We start from the raw sequence: 22407 nt of genomic DNA, 5'->3' as shown, positions 1-22407 counted from the left end.
TGGGTTCTCTTTTATAGTCTGCAGGCATTAAATGAAAGAAGTCAGTGTTCCAGCAGAAGGAGACAACGTTTCAGAAAAGGCATTGTAGCAAACCAAAAAAGAAATTTTAAGCGCAGCAGAGTAACCAGCGCACATACCTGTTAGCTCAGGTGAGTTTAAAAGGCTGCTGTTGATAACAAGGGCATTTGCTAAATAGATGGTGTGTGTGCAACAATATACTGAAAGGTCAATTATATTGTGCAGCTTATCTCACCACCTGTAGTTATTTAGGTGAAAGCTCCAAAATGCTTGCCTAATATGTCTGTTTATCCAAAAGGAAGTAAAAAGGGAGAGCTAGAAAGATAGCATTGCATCACATTACATGGCAATGCAATGCACAGTTGCGGAGGTTGAACCAAAATGAGCTTGTAATCTGGCTTCTGCAACTTTGAACATGAAAAGTCCAATGAGGAGAAGAAAAGCAAAGCCAAAGAGTCCATCCCCAAATCCGACAAACAAGCAAAATGAACAAAAAACATTGAATTCAATTCTTTCTGATTTTAGAAACTGCATTAAAGAAGGGGTGCACCGGTCCTGGAGATACTGCAATACCAGGTCAATGCGTGGAGTGGACAGAGCAAGCTCTTTTTCCATCTCCCTGTTCTAAAAATCCATTTAATATATGGTCCCCAGATAGGGGACGTATCAGATATTAAACTGATAAGAACAGATACTACACTTGATCTTAGCCAAAAGGCCGAGAAGCGATAACCAGAATTGGTTTCAAACTACGGAGCCACCCAAGGATCCTGAAAAGTCCATTTGTGGAGATGAGCTCCTGGACTCCCGTTAAGAAGACATGTTGTCAACCTCTAGATCCCTTACATGCCTGCACTTTTCGGCTTGCTGCTGCTGCAATCCACGCGTTTTAGATCTGCATAACTCCACCTCTTTAAACACAGCACCTTCACCCCCTGCTGTTCCCACCCGCCTCAACACCGTTGGAAGGGAGGAGAACCAATTAAGGCGGGGGGTGGGGTGGAACGAGCAGCTGTCTACCCTTAGCAGGAGGGCTCCTGATTACATACCTCTCCTGCTGCTGCTGCTGCTGGCTGTCCAGCAGCAGACTGAAGGTGGCTGCTGCTGTGCACAGGTATATAAAGGCTCAGAGCCTATTATGACATGCGCAGCCAGCGTTCCATTGCCACATTCCATCTACTGCAGGCAGGATACCTGGCTGGCTGAATGTCGCTGAGAAGCTCACAGAGACCGCCATAAGCAACAGTTTAACAGAATGCCACAGACTAATCAACCAAACTTTTTGGGTTGGGTTCTCTTTTATAGTCTGCAGGCATTAAATGAAAGAAGTCAGTGTTCCAGCAGAAGGAGACAACGTTTCAGAAAAGGCATTGTAGCAAACCAAAAAAGAAATTTTAAGCGCAGCAGAGTAACCAGCGCACATACCTGTTAGCTCAGGTGAGTTTAAAAGGCTGCTGTTGATAACAAGGGCATTTGCTCAATAGATGGTGTGTGTGCAACAATATACTGAAAGGTCAATTATATTGTGCAGCTTATCTCACCACCTGTAGTTATTTAGGTGAAAGCTCCAAAATGCTTGCCTAATATGTCTGTTTATCCAAAAGGAAGTAAAAAGGGAGAGCTAGAAAGATAGCATTGCATCACATTACATGGCAATGCAATGCACAGTTGCTGAAGTTGAACCAAAATGAGCTTGTAATCTGGCTTCTGCAACTTTGAACATGAAAAATCCAATGAGGAGAAGAAAAGCAAAGCCAAAGAGTCCATCCCCAAATCCGACAAACAAGCAAAATGAACAAAAAACATTGAATTCAATTCTTTCTGATTTTAGAAACTGCATTAAAGAAGGGGTGCACCGGTCCTGGAGATACTGCAATACCAGGTCAATGCGTGGAGTGGACAGAGCAAGCTCTTTTTCCATCTCCCTGTTCTAAAAATCCATTTAATATATGGTCCCCAGATAGGGGACGTATCAGATATTAAACTGATAAGAACAGATACTACACTTGATCTTAGCCAAAAGGCCGAGAAGCGATAACCAGAATTGGTTTCAAACTACGGAGCCACCCAAGGATCCTGAAAAGTCCATTTGTGGAGATGAGCTCCTGGACTCCCGTTAAGAAGACATGTTGTCAACCTCTAGATCCCTTACATGCCTGCACTTTTCGGCTTGCTGCTGCTGCAATCCACGCGTTTTAGATCTGCATAACTCCACCTCTTTAAACACAGCACCTTCACCCCCTGCTGTTCCCACCCGCCTCAACACCGTTGGAAGGGAGGAGAACCAATTAAGGCGGGGGGTGGGGTGGAACGAGCAGCTGTCTACCCTTAGCAGGAGGGCTCCTGATTACATACCTCTCCTGCTGCTGCTGCTGCTGGCTGTCCAGCAGCAGACTGAAGGTGGCTGCTGCTGTGCACAGGTATATAAAGGCTCAGAGCCTATTATGACACGCGCAGCCAGCGTTCCATTGCCACATTCCATCTACTGCAGGCAGGATACCTGGCTGGCTGAATGTCGCTGAGAAGCTCACAGAGACCGCCATAAGCAACAGTTTAACAGAATGCCACAGACTAATCAACCAAACTTTTTGGGTTGGGTTCTCTTTTATAGTCTGCAGGCATTAAATGAAAGAAGTCAGTGTTCCAGCAGAAGGAGACAACGTTTCAGAAAAGGCATTGTAGCAAACCAAAAAAGAAATTTTAAGCGCAGCAGAGTAACCAGCGCACATACCTGTTAGCTCAGGTGAGTTTAAAAGGCTGCTGTTGATAACAAGGGCATTTGCTAAATAGATGGTGTGTGTGCAACAATATACTGAAAGGTCAATTATATTGTGCAGCTTATCTCACCACCTGTAGTTATTTAGGTGAAAGCTCCAAAATGCTTGCCTAATATGTCTGTTTATCCAAAAGGAAGTAAAAAGGGAGAGCTAGAAAGATAGCATTGCATCACATTACATGGCAATGCAATGCACAGTTGCTGAAGTTGAACCAAAATGAGCTTGTAATCTGGCTTCTGCAACTTTGAACATGAAAAATCCAATGAGGAGAAGAAAAGCAAAGCCAAAGAGTCCATCCCCAAATCCGACAAACAAGCAAAATGAACAAAAAACATTGAATTCAATTCTTTCTGATTTTAGAAACTGCATTAAAGAAGGGGTGCACCGGTCCTGGAGATACTGCAATACCAGGTCAATGCGTGGAGTGGACAGAGCAAGCTCTTTTTCCATCTCCCTGTTCTAAAAATCCATTTAATATATGGTCCCCAGATAGGGGACGTATCAGATATTAAACTGATAAGAACAGATACTACACTTGATCTTAGCCAAAAGGCCGAGAAGCGATAACCAGAATTGGTTTCAAACTACGGAGCCACCCAAGGATCCTGAAAAGTCCATTTGTGGAGATGAGCTCCTGGACTCCCGTTAAGAAGACATGTTGTCAACCTCTAGATCCCTTACATGCCTGCACTTTTCGGCTTGCTGCTGCTGCAATCCACGCGTTTTAGATCTGCATAACTCCACCTCTTTAAACACAGCACCTTCACCCCCTGCTGTTCCCACCCGCCTCAACACCGTTGGAAGGGAGGAGAACCAATTAAGGCGGGGGGTGGGGTGGAACGAGCAGCTGTCTACCCTTAGCAGGAGGGCTCCTGATTACATACCTCTCCTGCTGCTGCTGCTGCTGGCTGTCCAGCAGCAGACTGAAGGTGGCTGCTGCTGTGCACAGGTATATAAAGGCTCAGAGCCTATTATGACACGCGCAGCCAGCGTTCCATTGCCACATTCCATCTACTGCAGGCAGGATACCTGGCTGGCTGAATGTCGCTGAGAAGCTCACAGAGACCGCCATAAGCAACAGTTTAACAGAATGCCACAGACTAATCAACCAAACTTTTTGGGTTGGGTTCTCTTTTATAGTCTGCAGGCATTAAATGAAAGAAGTCAGTGTTCCAGCAGAAGGAGACAACGTTTCAGAAAAGGCATTGTAGCAAACCAAAAAAGAAATTTTAAGCGCAGCAGAGTAACCAGCGCACATACCTGTTAGCTCAGGTGAGTTTAAAAGGCTGCTGTTGATAACAAGGGCATTTGCTAAATAGATGGTGTGTGTGCAACAATATACTGAAAGGTCAATTATATTGTGCAGCTTATCTCACCACCTGTAGTTATTTAGGTGAAAGCTCCAAAATGCTTGCCTAATATGTCTGTTTATCCAAAAGGAAGTAAAAAGGGAGAGCTAGAAAGATAGCATTGCATCACATTACATGGCAATGCAATGCACAGTTGCGGAGGTTGAACCAAAATGAGCTTGTAATCTGGCTTCTGCAACTTTGAACATGAAAAATCCAATGAGGAGAAGAAAAGCAAAGCCAAAGAGTCCATCCCCAAATCCGACAAACAAGCAAAATGAACAAAAAACATTGAATTCAATTCTTTCTGATTTTAGAAACTGCATTAAAGAAGGGGTGCACCGGTCCTGGAGATACTGCAATACCAGGTCAATGCGTGGAGTGGACAGAGCAAGCTCTTTTTCCATCTCCCTGTTCTAAAAATCCATTTAATATATGGTCCCCAGATAGGGGACGTATCAGATATTAAACTGATAAGAACAGATACTACACTTGATCTTAGCCAAAAGGCCGAGAAGCGATAACCAGAATTGGTTTCAAACTACGGAGCCACCCAAGGATCCTGAAAAGTCCATTTGTGGAGATGAGCTCCTGGACTCCCGTTAAGAAGACATGTTGTCAACCTCTAGATCCCTTACATGCCTGCACTTTTCGGCTTGCTGCTGCTGCAATCCACGCGTTTTAGATCTGCATAACTCCACCTCTTTAAACACAGCACCTTCACCCCCTGCTGTTCCCACCCGCCTCAACACCGTTGGAAGGGAGGAGAACCAATTAAGGCGGGGGGTGGGGTGGAACGAGCAGCTGTCTACCCTTAGCAGGAGGGCTCCTGATTACATACCTCTCCTGCTGCTGCTGCTGCTGGCTGTCCAGCAGCAGACTGAAGGTGGCTGCTGCTGTGCACAGGTATATAAAGGCTCAGAGCCTATTATGACACGCGCAGCCAGCGTTCCATTGCCACATTCCATCTACTGCAGGCAGGATACCTGGCTGGCTGAATGTCGCTGAGAAGCTCACAGAGACCGCCATAAGCAACAGTTTAACAGAATGCCACAGACTAATCAACCAAACTTTTTGGGTTGGGTTCTCTTTTATAGTCTGCAGGCATTAAATGAAAGAAGTCAGTGTTCCAGCAGAAGGAGACAACGTTTCAGAAAAGGCATTGTAGCAAACCAAAAAAGAAATTTTAAGCGCAGCAGAGTAACCAGCGCACATACCTGTTAGCTCAGGTGAGTTTAAAAGGCTGCTGTTGATAACAAGGGCATTTGCTAAATAGATGGTGTGTGTGCAACAATATACTGAAAGGTCAATTATATTGTGCAGCTTATCTCACCACCTGTAGTTATTTAGGTGAAAGCTCCAAAATGCTTGCCTAATATGTCTGTTTATCCAAAAGGAAGTAAAAAGGGAGAGCTAGAAAGATAGCATTGCATCACATTACATGGCAATGCAATGCACAGTTGCGGAGGTTGAACCAAAATGAGCTTGTAATCTGGCTTCTGCAACTTTGAACATGAAAAGTCCAATGAGGAGAAGAAAAGCAAAGCCAAAGAGTCCATCCCCAAATCCGACAAACAAGCAAAATGAACAAAAAACATTGAATTCAATTCTTTCTGATTTTAGAAACTGCATTAAAGAAGGGGTGCACCGGTCCTGGAGATACTGCAATACCAGGTCAATGCGTGGAGTGGACAGAGCAAGCTCTTTTTCCATCTCCCTGTTCTAAAAATCCATTTAATATATGGTCCCCAGATAGGGGACGTATCAGATATTAAACTGATAAGAACAGATACTACACTTGATCTTAGCCAAAAGGCCGAGAAGCGATAACCAGAATTGGTTTCAAACTACGGAGCCACCCAAGGATCCTGAAAAGTCCATTTGTGGAGATGAGCTCCTGGACTCCCGTTAAGAAGACATGTTGTCAACCTCTAGATCCCTTACATGCCTGCACTTTTCGGCTTGCTGCTGCTGCAATCCACGCGTTTTAGATCTGCATAACTCCACCTCTTTAAACACAGCACCTTCACCCCCTGCTGTTCCCACCCGCCTCAACACCGTTGGAAGGGAGGAGAACCAATTAAGGCGGGGGGTGGGGTGGAACGAGCAGCTGTCTACCCTTAGCAGGAGGGCTCCTGATTACATACCTCTCCTGCTGCTGCTGCTGCTGGCTGTCCAGCAGCAGACTGAAGGTGGCTGCTGCTGTGCACAGGTATATAAAGGCTCAGAGCCTATTATGACATGCGCAGCCAGCGTTCCATTGCCACATTCCATCTACTGCAGGCAGGATACCTGGCTGGCTGAATGTCGCTGAGAAGCTCACAGAGACCGCCATAAGCAACAGTTTAACAGAATGCCACAGACTAATCAACCAAACTTTTTGGGTTGGGTTCTCTTTTATAGTCTGCAGGCATTAAATGAAAGAAGTCAGTGTTCCAGCAGAAGGAGACAACGTTTCAGAAAAGGCATTGTAGCAAACCAAAAAAGAAATTTTAAGCGCAGCAGAGTAACCAGCGCACATACCTGTTAGCTCAGGTGAGTTTAAAAGGCTGCTGTTGATAACAAGGGCATTTGCTAAATAGATGGTGTGTGTGCAACAATATACTGAAAGGTCAATTATATTGTGCAGCTTATCTCACCACCTGTAGTTATTTAGGTGAAAGCTCCAAAATGCTTGCCTAATATGTCTGTTTATCCAAAAGGAAGTAAAAAGGGAGAGCTAGAAAGATAGCATTGCATCACATTACATGGCAATGCAATGCACAGTTGCTGAAGTTGAACCAAAATGAGCTTGTAATCTGGCTTCTGCAACTTTGAACATGAAAAATCCAATGAGGAGAAGAAAAGCAAAGCCAAAGAGTCCATCCCCAAATCCGACAAACAAGCAAAATGAACAAAAAACATTGAATTCAATTCTTTCTGATTTTAGAAACTGCATTAAAGAAGGGGTGCACCGGTCCTGGAGATACTGCAATACCAGGTCAATGCGTGGAGTGGACAGAGCAAGCTCTTTTTCCATCTCCCTGTTCTAAAAATCCATTTAATATATGGTCCCCAGATAGGGGACGTATCAGATATTAAACTGATAAGAACAGATACTACACTTGATCTTAGCCAAAAGGCCGAGAAGCGATAACCAGAATTGGTTTCAAACTACGGAGCCACCCAAGGATCCTGAAAAGTCCATTTGTGGAGATGAGCTCCTGGACTCCCGTTAAGAAGACATGTTGTCAACCTCTAGATCCCTTACATGCCTGCACTTTTCGGCTTGCTGCTGCTGCAATCCACGCGTTTTAGATCTGCATAACTCCACCTCTTTAAACACAGCACCTTCACCCCCTGCTGTTCCCACCCGCCTCAACACCGTTGGAAGGGAGGAGAACCAATTAAGGCGGGGGGTGGGGTGGAACGAGCAGCTGTCTACCCTTAGCAGGAGGGCTCCTGATTACATACCTCTCCTGCTGCTGCTGCTGCTGGCTGTCCAGCAGCAGACTGAAGGTGGCTGCTGCTGTGCACAGGTATATAAAGGCTCAGAGCCTATTATGACACGCGCAGCCAGCGTTCCATTGCCACATTCCATCTACTGCAGGCAGGATACCTGGCTGGCTGAATGTCGCTGAGAAGCTCACAGAGACCGCCATAAGCAACAGTTTAACAGAATGCCACAGACTAATCAACCAAACTTTTTGGGTTGGGTTCTCTTTTATAGTCTGCAGGCATTAAATGAAAGAAGTCAGTGTTCCAGCAGAAGGAGACAACGTTTCAGAAAAGGCATTGTAGCAAACCAAAAAAGAAATTTTAAGCGCAGCAGAGTAACCAGCGCACATACCTGTTAGCTCAGGTGAGTTTAAAAGGCTGCTGTTGATAACAAGGGCATTTGCTAAATAGATGGTGTGTGTGCAACAATATACTGAAAGGTCAATTATATTGTGCAGCTTATCTCACCACCTGTAGTTATTTAGGTGAAAGCTCCAAAATGCTTGCCTAATATGTCTGTTTATCCAAAAGGAAGTAAAAAGGGAGAGCTAGAAAGATAGCATTGCATCACATTACATGGCAATGCAATGCACAGTTGCTGAAGTTGAACCAAAATGAGCTTGTAATCTGGCTTCTGCAACTTTGAACATGAAAAATCCAATGAGGAGAAGAAAAGCAAAGCCAAAGAGTCCATCCCCAAATCCGACAAACAAGCAAAATGAACAAAAAACATTGAATTCAATTCTTTCTGATTTTAGAAACTGCATTAAAGAAGGGGTGCACCGGTCCTGGAGATACTGCAATACCAGGTCAATGCGTGGAGTGGACAGAGCAAGCTCTTTTTCCATCTCCCTGTTCTAAAAATCCATTTAATATATGGTCCCCAGATAGGGGACGTATCAGATATTAAACTGATAAGAACAGATACTACACTTGATCTTAGCCAAAAGGCCGAGAAGCGATAACCAGAATTGGTTTCAAACTACGGAGCCACCCAAGGATCCTGAAAAGTCCATTTGTGGAGATGAGCTCCTGGACTCCCGTTAAGAAGACATGTTGTCAACCTCTAGATCCCTTACATGCCTGCACTTTTCGGCTTGCTGCTGCTGCAATCCACGCGTTTTAGATCTGCATAACTCCACCTCTTTAAACACAGCACCTTCACCCCCTGCTGTTCCCACCCGCCTCAACACCGTTGGAAGGGAGGAGAACCAATTAAGGCGGGGGGTGGGGTGGAACGAGCAGCTGTCTACCCTTAGCAGGAGGGCTCCTGATTACATACCTCTCCTGCTGCTGCTGCTGCTGGCTGTCCAGCAGCAGACTGAAGGTGGCTGCTGCTGTGCACAGGTATATAAAGGCTCAGAGCCTATTATGACACGCGCAGCCAGCGTTCCATTGCCACATTCCATCTACTGCAGGCAGGATACCTGGCTGGCTGAATGTCGCTGAGAAGCTCACAGAGACCGCCATAAGCAACAGTTTAACAGAATGCCACAGACTAATCAACCAAACTTTTTGGGTTGGGTTCTCTTTTATAGTCTGCAGGCATTAAATGAAAGAAGTCAGTGTTCCAGCAGAAGGAGACAACGTTTCAGAAAAGGCATTGTAGCAAACCAAAAAAGAAATTTTAAGCGCAGCAGAGTAACCAGCGCACATACCTGTTAGCTCAGGTGAGTTTAAAAGGCTGCTGTTGATAACAAGGGCATTTGCTAAATAGATGGTGTGTGTGCAACAATATACTGAAAGGTCAATTATATTGTGCAGCTTATCTCACCACCTGTAGTTATTTAGGTGAAAGCTCCAAAATGCTTGCCTAATATGTCTGTTTATCCAAAAGGAAGTAAAAAGGGAGAGCTAGAAAGATAGCATTGCATCACATTACATGGCAATGCAATGCACAGTTGCGGAGGTTGAACCAAAATGAGCTTGTAATCTGGCTTCTGCAACTTTGAACATGAAAAATCCAATGAGGAGAAGAAAAGCAAAGCCAAAGAGTCCATCCCCAAATCCGACAAACAAGCAAAATGAACAAAAAACATTGAATTCAATTCTTTCTGATTTTAGAAACTGCATTAAAGAAGGGGTGCACCGGTCCTGGAGATACTGCAATACCAGGTCAATGCGTGGAGTGGACAGAGCAAGCTCTTTTTCCATCTCCCTGTTCTAAAAATCCATTTAATATATGGTCCCCAGATAGGGGACGTATCAGATATTAAACTGATAAGAACAGATACTACACTTGATCTTAGCCAAAAGGCCGAGAAGCGATAACCAGAATTGGTTTCAAACTACGGAGCCACCCAAGGATCCTGAAAAGTACATTTGTGGAGATGAGCTCCTGGACTCCCGTTAAGAAGACATGTTGTCAACCTCTAGATCCCTTACATGCCTGCACTTTTCGGCTTGCTGCTGCTGCAATCCACGCGTTTTAGATCTGCATAACTCCACCTCTTTAAACACAGCACCTTCACCCCCTGCTGTTCCCACCCGCCTCAACACCGTTGGAAGGGAGGAGAACCAATTAAGGCGGGGGGTGGGGTGGAACGAGCAGCTGTCTACCCTTAGCAGGAGGGCTCCTGATTACATACCTCTCCTGCTGCTGCTGCTGCTGGCTGTCCAGCAGCAGACTGAAGGTGGCTGCTGCTGTGCACAGGTATATAAAGGCTCAGAGCCTATTATGACACGCGCAGCCAGCGTTCCATTGCCACATTCCATCTACTGCAGGCAGGATACCTGGCTGGCTGAATGTCGCTGAGAAGCTCACAGAGACCGCCATAAGCAACAGTTTAACAGAATGCCACAGACTAATCAACCAAACTTTTTGGGTTGGGTTCTCTTTTATAGTCTGCAGGCATTAAATGAAAGAAGTCAGTGTTCCAGCAGAAGGAGACAACGTTTCAGAAAAGGCATTGTAGCAAACCAAAAAAGAAATTTTAAGCGCAGCAGAGTAACCAGCGCACATACCTGTTAGCTCAGGTGAGTTTAAAAGGCTGCTGTTGATAACAAGGGCATTTGCTAAATAGATGGTGTGTGTGCAACAATATACTGAAAGGTCAATTATATTGTGCAGCTTATCTCACCACCTGTAGTTATTTAGGTGAAAGCTCCAAAATGCTTGCCTAATATGTCTGTTTATCCAAAAGGAAGTAAAAAGGGAGAGCTAGAAAGATAGCATTGCATCACATTACATGGCAATGCAATGCACAGTTGCTGAAGTTGAACCAAAATGAGCTTGTAATCTGGCTTCTGCAACTTTGAACATGAAAAATCCAATGAGGAGAAGAAAAGCAAAGCCAAAGAGTCCATCCCCAAATCCGACAAACAAGCAAAATGAACAAAAAACATTGAATTCAATTCTTTCTGATTTTAGAAACTGCATTAAAGAAGGGGTGCACCGGTCCTGGAGATACTGCAATACCAGGTCAATGCGTGGAGTGGACAGAGCAAGCTCTTTTTCCATCTCCCTGTTCTAAAAATCCATTTAATATATGGTCCCCAGATAGGGGACGTATCAGATATTAAACTGATAAGAACAGATACTACACTTGATCTTAGCCAAAAGGCCGAGAAGCGATAACCAGAATTGGTTTCAAACTACGGAGCCACCCAAGGATCCTGAAAAGTCCATTTGTGGAGATGAGCTCCTGGACTCCCGTTAAGAAGACATGTTGTCAACCTCTAGATCCCTTACATGCCTGCACTTTTCGGCTTGCTGCTGCTGCAATCCACGCGTTTTAGATCTGCATAACTCCACCTCTTTAAACACAGCACCTTCACCCCCTGCTGTTCCCACCCGCCTCAACACCGTTGGAAGGGAGGAGAACCAATTAAGGCGGGGGGTGGGGTGGAACGAGCAGCTGTCTACCCTTAGCAGGAGGGCTCCTGATTACATACCTCTCCTGCTGCTGCTGCTGCTGGCTGTCCAGCAGCAGACTGAAGGTGGCTGCTGCTGTGCACAGGTATATAAAGGCTCAGAGCCTATTATGACACGCGCAGCCAGCGTTCCATTGCCACATTCCATCTACTGCAGGCAGGATACCTGGCTGGCTGAATGTCGCTGAGAAGCTCACAGAGACCGCCATAAGCAACAGTTTAACAGAATGCCACAGACTAATCAACCAAACTTTTTGGGTTGGGTTCTCTTTTATAGTCTGCAGGCATTAAATGAAAGAAGTCAGTGTTCCAGCAGAAGGAGACAACGTTTCAGAAAAGGCATTGTAGCAAACCAAAAAAGAAATTTTAAGCGCAGCAGAGTAACCAGCGCACATACCTGTTAGCTCAGGTGAGTTTAAAAGGCTGCTGTTGATAACAAGGGCATTTGCTAAATAGATGGTGTGTGTGCAACAATATACTGAAAGGTCAATTATATTGTGCAGCTTATCTCACCACCTGTAGTTATTTAGGTGAAAGCTCCAAAATGCTTGCCTAATATGTCTGTTTATCCAAAAGGAAGTAAAAAGGGAGAGCTAGAAAGATAGCATTGCATCACATTACATGGCAATGCAATGCACAGTTGCGGAGGTTGAACCAAAATGAGCTTGTAATCTGGCTTCTGCAACTTTGAACATGAAAAGTCCAATGAGGAGAAGAAAAGCAAAGCCAAAGAGTCCATCCCCAAATCCGACAAACAAGCAAAATGAACAAAAAACATTGAATTCAATTCTTTCTGATTTTAGAAACTGCATTAAAGAAGGGGTGCACCGGTCCTGGAGATACTGCAATACCAGGTCAATGCGTGGAGTGGACAGAGCAAGCTCTTTTTCCATCTCCCTGTTCTAAAAATCCATTTAATATATGGTCCCCAGATAGGGGACGTATCAGATATTAAACTGATAAGAACAGATACTACACTTGATCTTAGCCAAAAGGCCGAGAAGCGATAACCAGAATTGGTTTCAAACTACGGAGCCACCCAAGGATCCTGAAAAGTCCATTTGTGGAGATGAGCTCCTGGACTCCCGTTAAGAAGACATGTTGTCAACCTCTAGATCCCTTACATGCCTGCACTTTTCGGCTTGCTGCTGCTGCAATCCACGCGTTTTAGATCTGCATAACTCCACCTCTTTAAACACAGCACCTTCACCCCCTGCTGTTCCCACCCGCCTCAACACCGTTGGAAGGGAGGAGAACCAATTAAGGCGGGGGGTGGGGTGGAACGAGCAGCTGTCTACCCTTAGCAGGAGGGCTCCTGATTACATACCTCTCCTGCTGCTGCTGCTGCTGGCTGTCCAGCAGCAGACTGAAGGTGGCTGCTGCTGTGCACAGGTATATAAAGGCTCAGAGCCTATTATGACATGCGCAGCCAGCGTTCCATTGCCACATTCCATCTACTGCAGGCAGGATACCTGGCTGGCTGAATGTCGCTGAGAAGCTCACAGAGACCGCCATAAGCAACAGTTTAACAGAATGCCACAGACTAATCAACCAAACTTTTTGGGTTGGGTTCTCTTTTATAGTCTGCAGGCATTAAATGAAAGAAGTCAGTGTTCCAGCAGAAGGAGACAACGTTTCAGAAAAGGCATTGTAGCAAACCAAAAAAGAAATTTTAAGCGCAGCAGAGTAACCAGCGCACATACCTGTTAGCTCAGGTGAGTTTAAAAGGCTGCTGTTGATAACAAGGGCATTTGCTAAATAGATGGTGTGTGTGCAACAATATACTGAAAGGTCAATTATATTGTGCAGCTTATCTCACCACCTGTAGTTATTTAGGTGAAAGCTCCAAAATGCTTGCCTAATATGTCTGTTTATCCAAAAGGAAGTAAAAAGGGAGAGCTAGAAAGATAGCATTGCATCACATTACATGGCAATGCAATGCACAGTTGCTGAAGTTGAACCAAAATGAGCTTGTAATCTGGCTTCTGCAACTTTGAACATGAAAAATCCAATGAGGAGAAGAAAAGCAAAGCCAAAGAGTCCATCCCCAAATCCGACAAACAAGCAAAATGAACAAAAAACATTGAATTCAATTCTTTCTGATTTTAGAAACTGCATTAAAGAAGGGGTGCACCGGTCCTGGAGATACTGCAATACCAGGTCAATGCGTGGAGTGGACAGAGCAAGCTCTTTTTCCATCTCCCTGTTCTAAAAATCCATTTAATATATGGTCCCCAGATAGGGGACGTATCAGATATTAAACTGATAAGAACAGATACTACACTTGATCTTAGCCAAAAGGCCGAGAAGCGATAACCAGAATTGGTTTCAAACTACGGAGCCACCCAAGGATCCTGAAAAGTCCATTTGTGGAGATGAGCTCCTGGACTCCCGTTAAGAAGACATGTTGTCAACCTCTAGATCCCTTACATGCCTGCACTTTTCGGCTTGCTGCTGCTGCAATCCACGCGTTTTAGATCTGCATAACTCCACCTCTTTAAACACAGCACCTTCACCCCCTGCTGTTCCCACCCGCCTCAACACCGTTGGAAGGGAGGAGAACCAATTAAGGCGGGGGGTGGGGTGGAACGAGCAGCTGTCTACCCTTAGCAGGAGGGCTCCTGATTACATACCTCTCCTGCTGCTGCTGCTGCTGGCTGTCCAGCAGCAGACTGAAGGTGGCTGCTGCTGTGCACAGGTATATAAAGGCTCAGAGCCTATTATGACACGCGCAGCCAGCGTTCCATTGCCACATTCCATCTACTGCAGGCAGGATACCTGGCTGGCTGAATGTCGCTGAGAAGCTCACAGAGACCGCCATAAGCAACAGTTTAACAGAATGCCACAGACTAATCAACCAAACTTTTTGGGTTGGGTTCTCTTTTATAGTCTGCAGGCATTAAATGAAAGAAGTCAGTGTTCCAGCAGAAGGAGACAACGTTTCAGAAAAGGCATTGTAGCAAACCAAAAAAGAAATTTTAAGCGCAGCAGAGTAACCAGCGCACATACCTGTTAGCTCAGGTGAGTTTAAAAGGCTGCTGTTGATAACAAGGGCATTTGCTAAATAGATGGTGTGTGTGCAACAATATACTGAAAGGTCAATTATATTGTGCAGCTTATCTCACCACCTGTAGTTATTTAGGTGAAAGCTCCAAAATGCTTGCCTAATATGTCTGTTTATCCAAAAGGAAGTAAAAAGGGAGAGCTAGAAAGATAGCATTGCATCACATTACATGGCAATGCAATGCACAGTTGCTGAAGTTGAACCAAAATGAGCTTGTAATCTGGCTTCTGCAACTTTGAACATGAAAAATCCAATGAGGAGAAGAAAAGCAAAGCCAAAGAGTCCATCCCCAAATCCGACAAACAAGCAAAATGAACAAAAAACATTGAATTCAATTCTTTCTGATTTTAGAAACTGCATTAAAGAAGGGGTGCACCGGTCCTGGAGATACTGCAATACCAGGTCAATGCGTGGAGTGGACAGAGCAAGCTCTTTTTCCATCTCCCTGTTCTAAAAATCCATTTAATATATGGTCCCCAGATAGGGGACGTATCAGATATTAAACTGATAAGAACAGATACTACACTTGATCTTAGCCAAAAGGCCGAGAAGCGATAACCAGAATTGGTTTCAAACTACGGAGCCACCCAAGGATCCTGAAAAGTCCATTTGTGGAGATGAGCTCCTGGACTCCCGTTAAGAAGACATGTTGTCAACCTCTAGATCCCTTACATGCCTGCACTTTTCGGCTTGCTGCTGCTGCAATCCACGCGTTTTAGATCTGCATAACTCCACCTCTTTAAACACAGCACCTTCACCCCCTGCTGTTCCCACCCGCCTCAACACCGTTGGAAGGGAGGAGAACCAATTAAGGCGGGGGGTGGGGTGGAACGAGCAGCTGTCTACCCTTAGCAGGAGGGCTCCTGATTACATACCTCTCCTGCTGCTGCTGCTGCTGGCTGTCCAGCAGCAGACTGAAGGTGGCTGCTGCTGTGCACAGGTATATAAAGGCTCAGAGCCTATTATGACACGCGCAGCCAGCGTTCCATTGCCACATTCCATCTACTGCAGGCAGGATACCTGGCTGGCTGAATGTCGCTGAGAAGCTCACAGAGACCGCCATAAGCAACAGTTTAACAGAATGCCACAGACTAATCAACCAAACTTTTTGGGTTGGGTTCTCTTTTATAGTCTGCAGGCATTAAATGAAAGAAGTCAGTGTTCCAGCAGAAGGAGACAACGTTTCAGAAAAGGCATTGTAGCAAACCAAAAAAGAAATTTTAAGCGCAGCAGAGTAACCAGCGCACATACCTGTTAGCTCAGGTGAGTTTAAAAGGCTGCTGTTGATAACAAGGGCATTTGCTAAATAGATGGTGTGTGTGCAACAATATACTGAAAGGTCAATTATATTGTGCAGCTTATCTCACCACCTGTAGTTATTTAGGTGAAAGCTCCAAAATGCTTGCCTAATATGTCTGTTTATCCAAAAGGAAGTAAAAAGGGAGAGCTAGAAAGATAGCATTGCATCACATTACATGGCAATGCAATGCACAGTTGCGGAGGTTGAACCAAAATGAGCTTGTAATCTGGCTTCTGCAACTTTGAACATGAAAAATCCAATGAGGAGAAGAAAAGCAAAGCCAAAGAGTCCATCCCCAAATCCGACAAACAAGCAAAATGAACAAAAAACATTGAATTCAATTCTTTCTGATTTTAGAAACTGCATTAAAGAAGGGGTGCACCGGTCCTGGAGATACTGCAATACCAGGTCAATGCGTGGAGTGGACAGAGCAAGCTCTTTTTCCATCTCCCTGTTCTAAAAATCCATTTAATATATGGTCCCCAGATAGGGGACGTATCAGATATTAAACTGATAAGAACAGATACTACACTTGATCTTAGCCAAAAGGCCGAGAAGCGATAACCAGAATTGGTTTCAAACTACGGAGCCACCCAAGGATCCTGAAAAGTCCATTTGTGGAGATGAGCTCCTGGACTCCCGTTAAGAAGACATGTTGTCAACCTCTAGATCCCTTACATGCCTGCACTTTTCGGCTTGCTGCTGCTGCAATCCACGCGTTTTAGATCTGCATAACTCCACCTCTTTAAACACAGCACCTTCACCCCCTGCTGTTCCCACCCGCCTCAACACCGTTGGAAGGGAGGAGAACCAATTAAGGCGGGGGGTGGGGTGGAACGAGCAGCTGTCTACCCTTAGCAGGAGGGCTCCTGATTACATACCTCTCCTGCTGCTGCTGCTGCTGGCTGTCCAGCAGCAGACTGAAGGTGGCTGCTGCTGTGCACAGGTATATAAAGGCTCAGAGCCTATTATGACACGCGCAGCCAGCGTTCCATTGCCACATTCCATCTACTGCAGGCAGGATACCTGGCTGGCTGAATGTCGCTGAGAAGCTCACAGAGACCGCCATAAGCAACAGTTTAACAGAATGCCACAGACTAATCAACCAAACTTTTTGGGTTGGGTTCTCTTTTATAGTCTGCAGGCATTAAATGAAAGAAGTCAGTGTTCCAGCAGAAGGAGACAACGTTTCAGAAAAGGCATTGTAGCAAACCAAAAAAGAAATTTTAAGCGCAGCAGAGTAACCAGCGCACATACCTGTTAGCTCAGGTGAGTTTAAAAGGCTGCTGTTGATAACAAGGGCATTTGCTAAATAGATGGTGTGTGTGCAACAATATACTGAAAGGTCAATTATATTGTGCAGCTTATCTCACCACCTGTAGTTATTTAGGTGAAAGCTCCAAAATGCTTGCCTAATATGTCTGTTTATCCAAAAGGAAGTAAAAAGGGAGAGCTAGAAAGATAGCATTGCATCACATTACATGGCAATGCAATGCACAGTTGCTGAAGTTGAACCAAAATGAGCTTGTAATCTGGCTTCTGCAACTTTGAACATGAAAAATCCAATGAGGAGAAGAAAAGCAAAGCCAAAGAGTCCATCCCCAAATCCGACAAACAAGCAAAATGAACAAAAAACATTGAATTCAATTCTTTCTGATTTTAGAAACTGCATTAAAGAAGGGGTGCACCGGTCCTGGAGATACTGCAATACCAGGTCAATGCGTGGAGTGGACAGAGCAAGCTCTTTTTCCATCTCCCTGTTCTAAAAATCCATTTAATATATGGTCCCCAGATAGGGGACGTATCAGATATTAAACTGATAAGAACAGATACTACACTTGATCTTAGCCAAAAGGCCGAGAAGCGATAACCAGAATTGGTTTCAAACTACGGAGCCACCCAAGGATCCTGAAAAGTCCATTTCTGGAGATGAGCTCCTGGACTCCCGTTAAGAAGACATGTTGTCAACCTCTAGATCCCTTACATGCCTGCACTTTTCGGCTTGCTGCTGCTGCAATCCACGCGTTTTAGATCTGCATAACTCCACCTCTTTAAACACAGCACCTTCACCCCCTGCTGTTCCCACCCGCCTCAACACCGTTGGAAGGGAGGAGAACCAATTAAGGCGGGGGGTGGGGTGGAACGAGCAGCTGTCTACCCTTAGCAGGAGGGCTCCTGATTACATACCTCTCCTGCTGCTGCTGCTGCTGGCTGTGGAGCAGCAGACTGAAGGTGGCTGCTGCTGTGCACAGGTATATAAAGGCTCAGAGCCTATTATGACATGCGCAGCCAGCGTTCCATTGCCACATTCCATCTACTGCAGGCAGGATACCTGGCTGGCTGAATGTCGCTGAGAAGCTCACAGAGACCGCCATAAGCAACAGTTTAACAGAATGCCACAGACTAATCAACCAAACTTTTTGGGTTGGGTTCTCTTTTATAGTCTGCAGGCATTAAATGAAAGAAGTCAGTGTTCCAGCAGAAGGAGACAACGTTTCAGAAAAGGCATTGTAGCAAACCAAAAAAGAAATTTTAAGCGCAGCAGAGTAACCAGCGCACATACCTGTTAGCTCAGGTGAGTTTACAAGGCTGCTGTTGATAACAAGGGCATTTGCTAAATAGATGGTGTGTGTGCAACAATATACTGAAAGGTCAATTATATTGTGCAGCTTATCTCACCACCTGTAGTTATTTAGGTGAAAGCTCCAAAATGCTTGAATAATATGTCTGTTTATCCAAAAGGAAGTAAAAAGGGAGAGCTAGAAAGATAGCATTGCATCACATTACATGGCAATGCAATGCACAGTTGCTGAAGTTGAACCAAAATGAGCTTGTAATCTGGCTTCTGCAACTTTGAACATGAAAAATCCAATGAGGAGAAGAAAAGCAAAGCCAAAGAGTCCATCCCCAAATCCGACAAACAAGCAAAATGAACAAAAAACATTGAATTCAATTCTTTCTGATTTTAGAAACTGCATTAAAGAAGGGGTGCACCGGTCCTGGAGATACTGCAATACCAGGTCAATGCGTGGAGTGGACAGAGCAAGCTCTTTTTCCATCTCCCTGTTCTAAAAATCCATTTAATATATGGTCCCCAGATAGGGGACGTATCAGATATTAAACTGATAAGAACAGATACTACACTTGATCTTAGCCAAAAGGCCGAGAAGCGATAACCAGAATTGGTTTCAAACTACGGAGCCACCCAAGGATCCTGAAAAGTCCATTTGTGGAGATGAGCTCCTGGACTCCCGTTAAGAAGACATGTTGTCAACCTCTAGATCCCTTACATGCCTGCACTTTTCGGCTTGCTGCTGCTGCAATCCACGCGTTTTAGATCTGCATAACTCCACCTCTTTAAACACAGCACCTTCACCCCCTGCTGTTCCCACCCGCCTCAACACCGTTGGAAGGGAGGAGAACCAATTAAGGCGGGGGGTGGGGTGGAACGAGCAGCTGTCTACCCTTAGCAGGAGGGCTCCTGATTACATACCTCTCCTGCTGCTGCTGCTGCTGGCTGTCCAGCAGCAGACTGAAGGTGGCTGCTGCTGTGCACAGGTATATAAAGGCTCAGAGCCTATTATGACACGCGCAGCCAGCGTTCCATTGCCACATTCCATCTACTGCAGGCAGGATACCTGGCTGGCTGAATGTCGCTGAGAAGCTCACAGAGACCGCCATAAGCAACAGTTTAACAGAATGCCACAGACTAATCAACCAAACTTTTTGGGTTGGGTTCTCTTTTATAGTCTGCAGGCATTAAATGAAAGAAGTCAGTGTTCCAGCAGAAGGAGACAACGTTTCAGAAAAGGCATTGTAGCAAACCAAAAAAGAAATTTTAAGCGCAGCAGAGTAACCAGCGCACATACCTGTTAGCTCAGGTGAGTTTAAAAGGCTGCTGTTGATAACAAGGGCATTTGCTAAATAGATGGTGTGTGTGCAACAATATACTGAAAGGTCAATTATATTGTGCAGCTTATCTCACCACCTGTAGTTATTTAGGTGAAAGCTCTAAAATGCTTGCCTAATATGTCTGTTTATCCAAAAGGAAGTAAAAAGGGAGAGCTAGAAAGATAGCATTGCATCACATTACATGGCAATGCAATGCACAGTTGCTGAAGTTGAACCAAAATGAGCTTGTAATCTGGCTTCTGCAACTTTGAACATGAAAAATCCAATGAGGAGAAGAAAAGCAAAGCCAAAGAGTCCATCCCCAAATCCGACAAACAAGCAAAATGAACAAAAAACATTGAATTCAATTCTTTCTGATTTTAGAAACTGCATTAAAGAAGGGGTGCACCGGTCCTGGAGATACTGCAATACCAGGTCAATGCGTGGAGTGGACAGAGCAAGCTCTTTTTCCATCTCCCTGTTCTAAAAATCCATTTAATATATGGTCCCCAGATAGGGGACGTATCAGATATTAAACTGATAAGAACAGATACTACACTTGATCTTAGCCAAAAGGCCGAGAAGCGATAACCAGAATTGGTTTCAAACTACGGAGCCACCCAAGGATCCTGAAAAGTCCATTTGTGGAGATGAGCTCCTGGACTCCCGTTAAGAAGACATGTTGTCAACCTCTAGATCCCTTACATGCCTGCACTTTTCGGCTTGCTGCTGCTGCAATCCACGCGTTTTAGATCTGCATAACTCCACCTCTTTAAACACAGCACCTTCACCCCCTGCTGTTCCCACCCGCCTCAACACCGTTGGAAGGGAGGAGAACCAATTAAGGCGGGGGGTGGGGTGGAACGAGCAGCTGTCTACCCTTAGCAGGAGGGCTCCTGATTACATACCTCTCCTGCTGCTGCTGCTGCTGGCTGTCCAGCAGCAGACTGAAGGTGGCTGCTGCTGTGCACAGGTATATAAAGGCTCAGAGCCTATTATGACACGCGCAGCCAGCGTTCCATTGCCACATTCCATCTACTGCAGGCAGGATACCTGGCTGGCTGAATGTCGCTGAGAAGCTCACAGAGACCGCCATAAGCAACAGTTTAACAGAATGCCACAGACTAATCAACCAAACTTTTTGGGTTGGGTTCTCTTTTATAGTCTGCAGGCATTAAATGAAAGAAGTCAGTGTTCCAGCAGAAGGAGACAACGTTTCAGAAAAGGCATTGTAGCAAACCAAAAAAGAAATTTTAAGCGCAGCAGAGTAACCAGCGCACATACCTGTTAGCTCAGGTGAGTTTAAAAGGCTGCTGTTGATAACAAGGGCATTTGCTAAATAGATGGTGTGTGTGCAACAATATACTGAAAGGTCAATTATATTGTGCAGCTTATCTCACCACCTGTAGTTATTTAGGTGAAAGCTCCAAAATGCTTGCCTAATATGTCTGTTTATCCAAAAGGAAGTAAAAAGGGAGAGCTAGAAAGATAGCATTGCATCACATTACATGGCAATGCAATGCACAGTTGCTGAAGTTGAACCAAAATGAGCTTGTAATCTGGCTTCTGCAACTTTGAACATGAAAAATCCAATGAGGAGAAGAAAAGCAAAGCCAAAGAGTCCATCCCCAAATCCGACAAACAAGCAAAATGAACAAAAAACATTGAATTCAATTCTTTCTGATTTTAGAAACTGCATTAAAGAAGGGGTGCACCGGTCCTGGAGATACTGCAATACCAGGTCAATGCGTGGAGTGGACAGAGCAAGCTCTTTTTCCATCTCCCTGTTCTAAAAATCCATTTAATATATGGTCCCCATATAGGGGACGTATCAGATATTAAACTGATAAGAACAGATACTACACTTGATCTTAGCCAAAAGGCCGAGAAGCGATAACCAGAATTGGTTTCAAACTACGGAGCCACCCAAGGATCCTGAAAAGTCCATTTGTGGAGATGAGCTCCTGGACTCCCGTTAAGAAGACATGTTGTCAACCTCTAGATCCCTTACATGCCTGCACTTTTCGGCTTGCTGCTGCTGCAATCCACGCGTTTTAGATCTGCATAACTCCACCTCTTTAAACACAGCACCTTCACCCCCTGCTGTTCCCACCCGCCTCAACACCGTTGGAAGGGAGGAGAACCAATTAAGGCGGGGGGTGGGGTGGAACGAGCAGCTGTCTACCCTTAGCAGGAGGGCTCCTGATTACATACCTCTCCTGCTGCTGCTGCTGCTGGCTGTCCAGCAGCAGACTGAAGGTGGCTGCTGCTGTGCACAGGTATATAAAGGCTCAGAGCCTATTATGACACGCGCAGCCAGCGTTCCATTGCCACATTCCATCTACTGCAGGCAGGATACCTGGCTGGCTGAATGTCGCTGAGAAGCTCACAGAGACCGCCATAAGCAACAGTTTAACAGAATGCCACAGACTAATCAACCAAACTTTTTGGGTTGGGTTCTCTTTTATAGTCTGCAGGCATTAAATGAAAGAAGTCAGTGTTCCAGCAGAAGGAGACAACGTTTCAGAAAAGGCATTGTAGCAAACCAAAAAAGAAATTTTAAGCGCAGCAGAGTAACCAGCGCACATACCTGTTAGCTCAGGTGAGTTTAAAAGGCTGCTGTTGATAACAAGGGCATTTGCTAAATAGATGGTGTGT

At 45.0% G+C, this 22407-nt stretch overlaps 17 non-coding genes across 17 annotated transcripts; all 17 read right to left on the bottom strand.

The window, feature by feature from the left end:
- Nucleotides 1-557: 557 nt before the first annotated feature.
- LOC141232663 (U2 spliceosomal RNA) lies at nt 558-748 on the bottom strand. Its single transcript, XR_012298847.1, has one exon. It is a non-coding gene; the product is annotated as a U2 spliceosomal RNA (small nuclear RNA).
- A 1115-nt stretch (nt 749-1863) lies between these two features.
- On the bottom strand, nt 1864-2054 carry LOC141232662 (U2 spliceosomal RNA). Its single transcript, XR_012298846.1, has one exon. It is a non-coding gene; the product is annotated as a U2 spliceosomal RNA (small nuclear RNA).
- A 1115-nt stretch (nt 2055-3169) lies between these two features.
- On the bottom strand, nt 3170-3360 carry LOC141232661 (U2 spliceosomal RNA). The gene has a single exon (XR_012298845.1). It is a non-coding gene; the product is annotated as a U2 spliceosomal RNA (small nuclear RNA).
- Nucleotides 3361-4475: 1115 nt separating this feature from the next.
- LOC141232660 (U2 spliceosomal RNA) lies at nt 4476-4666 on the bottom strand. Its single transcript, XR_012298844.1, has one exon. It is a non-coding gene; the product is annotated as a U2 spliceosomal RNA (small nuclear RNA).
- A 1115-nt stretch (nt 4667-5781) lies between these two features.
- LOC141232658 (U2 spliceosomal RNA) lies at nt 5782-5972 on the bottom strand. The gene has a single exon (XR_012298842.1). It is a non-coding gene; the product is annotated as a U2 spliceosomal RNA (small nuclear RNA).
- A 1115-nt stretch (nt 5973-7087) lies between these two features.
- LOC141232657 (U2 spliceosomal RNA) lies at nt 7088-7278 on the bottom strand. Its single transcript, XR_012298841.1, has one exon. It is a non-coding gene; the product is annotated as a U2 spliceosomal RNA (small nuclear RNA).
- Nucleotides 7279-8393: 1115 nt separating this feature from the next.
- LOC141232656 (U2 spliceosomal RNA) lies at nt 8394-8584 on the bottom strand. The gene has a single exon (XR_012298840.1). It is a non-coding gene; the product is annotated as a U2 spliceosomal RNA (small nuclear RNA).
- Nucleotides 8585-9699: 1115 nt separating this feature from the next.
- LOC141232655 (U2 spliceosomal RNA) lies at nt 9700-9890 on the bottom strand. Its single transcript, XR_012298839.1, has one exon. It is a non-coding gene; the product is annotated as a U2 spliceosomal RNA (small nuclear RNA).
- A 1115-nt stretch (nt 9891-11005) lies between these two features.
- On the bottom strand, nt 11006-11196 carry LOC141232654 (U2 spliceosomal RNA). Its single transcript, XR_012298838.1, has one exon. It is a non-coding gene; the product is annotated as a U2 spliceosomal RNA (small nuclear RNA).
- A 1115-nt stretch (nt 11197-12311) lies between these two features.
- Nucleotides 12312-12502, bottom strand: LOC141232653 (U2 spliceosomal RNA). The gene has a single exon (XR_012298837.1). It is a non-coding gene; the product is annotated as a U2 spliceosomal RNA (small nuclear RNA).
- A 1115-nt stretch (nt 12503-13617) lies between these two features.
- Nucleotides 13618-13808, bottom strand: LOC141232652 (U2 spliceosomal RNA). Its single transcript, XR_012298836.1, has one exon. It is a non-coding gene; the product is annotated as a U2 spliceosomal RNA (small nuclear RNA).
- Nucleotides 13809-14923: 1115 nt separating this feature from the next.
- LOC141232651 (U2 spliceosomal RNA) lies at nt 14924-15114 on the bottom strand. The gene has a single exon (XR_012298835.1). It is a non-coding gene; the product is annotated as a U2 spliceosomal RNA (small nuclear RNA).
- A 1115-nt stretch (nt 15115-16229) lies between these two features.
- LOC141232650 (U2 spliceosomal RNA) lies at nt 16230-16420 on the bottom strand. Its single transcript, XR_012298834.1, has one exon. It is a non-coding gene; the product is annotated as a U2 spliceosomal RNA (small nuclear RNA).
- A 1115-nt stretch (nt 16421-17535) lies between these two features.
- LOC141232649 (U2 spliceosomal RNA) lies at nt 17536-17726 on the bottom strand. Its single transcript, XR_012298833.1, has one exon. It is a non-coding gene; the product is annotated as a U2 spliceosomal RNA (small nuclear RNA).
- Nucleotides 17727-18841: 1115 nt separating this feature from the next.
- LOC141232647 (U2 spliceosomal RNA) lies at nt 18842-19032 on the bottom strand. The gene has a single exon (XR_012298831.1). It is a non-coding gene; the product is annotated as a U2 spliceosomal RNA (small nuclear RNA).
- A 1115-nt stretch (nt 19033-20147) lies between these two features.
- On the bottom strand, nt 20148-20338 carry LOC141232646 (U2 spliceosomal RNA). Its single transcript, XR_012298830.1, has one exon. It is a non-coding gene; the product is annotated as a U2 spliceosomal RNA (small nuclear RNA).
- Nucleotides 20339-21453: 1115 nt separating this feature from the next.
- LOC141233067 (U2 spliceosomal RNA) lies at nt 21454-21644 on the bottom strand. Its single transcript, XR_012299232.1, has one exon. It is a non-coding gene; the product is annotated as a U2 spliceosomal RNA (small nuclear RNA).
- Between the last annotated feature and the right edge of the window lie 763 nt (nt 21645-22407).

The sequence above is a fragment of the Phyllobates terribilis genome, unplaced genomic scaffold, assembly GCF_046119375.1.
Source record: "Phyllobates terribilis strain yellow unplaced genomic scaffold, ASM4611937v1 Scaffold_540__1_contigs__length_1147954, whole genome shotgun sequence".
Taxonomy (NCBI): domain Eukaryota; kingdom Metazoa; phylum Chordata; class Amphibia; order Anura; family Dendrobatidae; genus Phyllobates; species Phyllobates terribilis.
The sequence above is the reverse complement of the archived record's forward strand: the minus strand, read 5'-3'. Positions and strand labels throughout refer to the sequence as shown.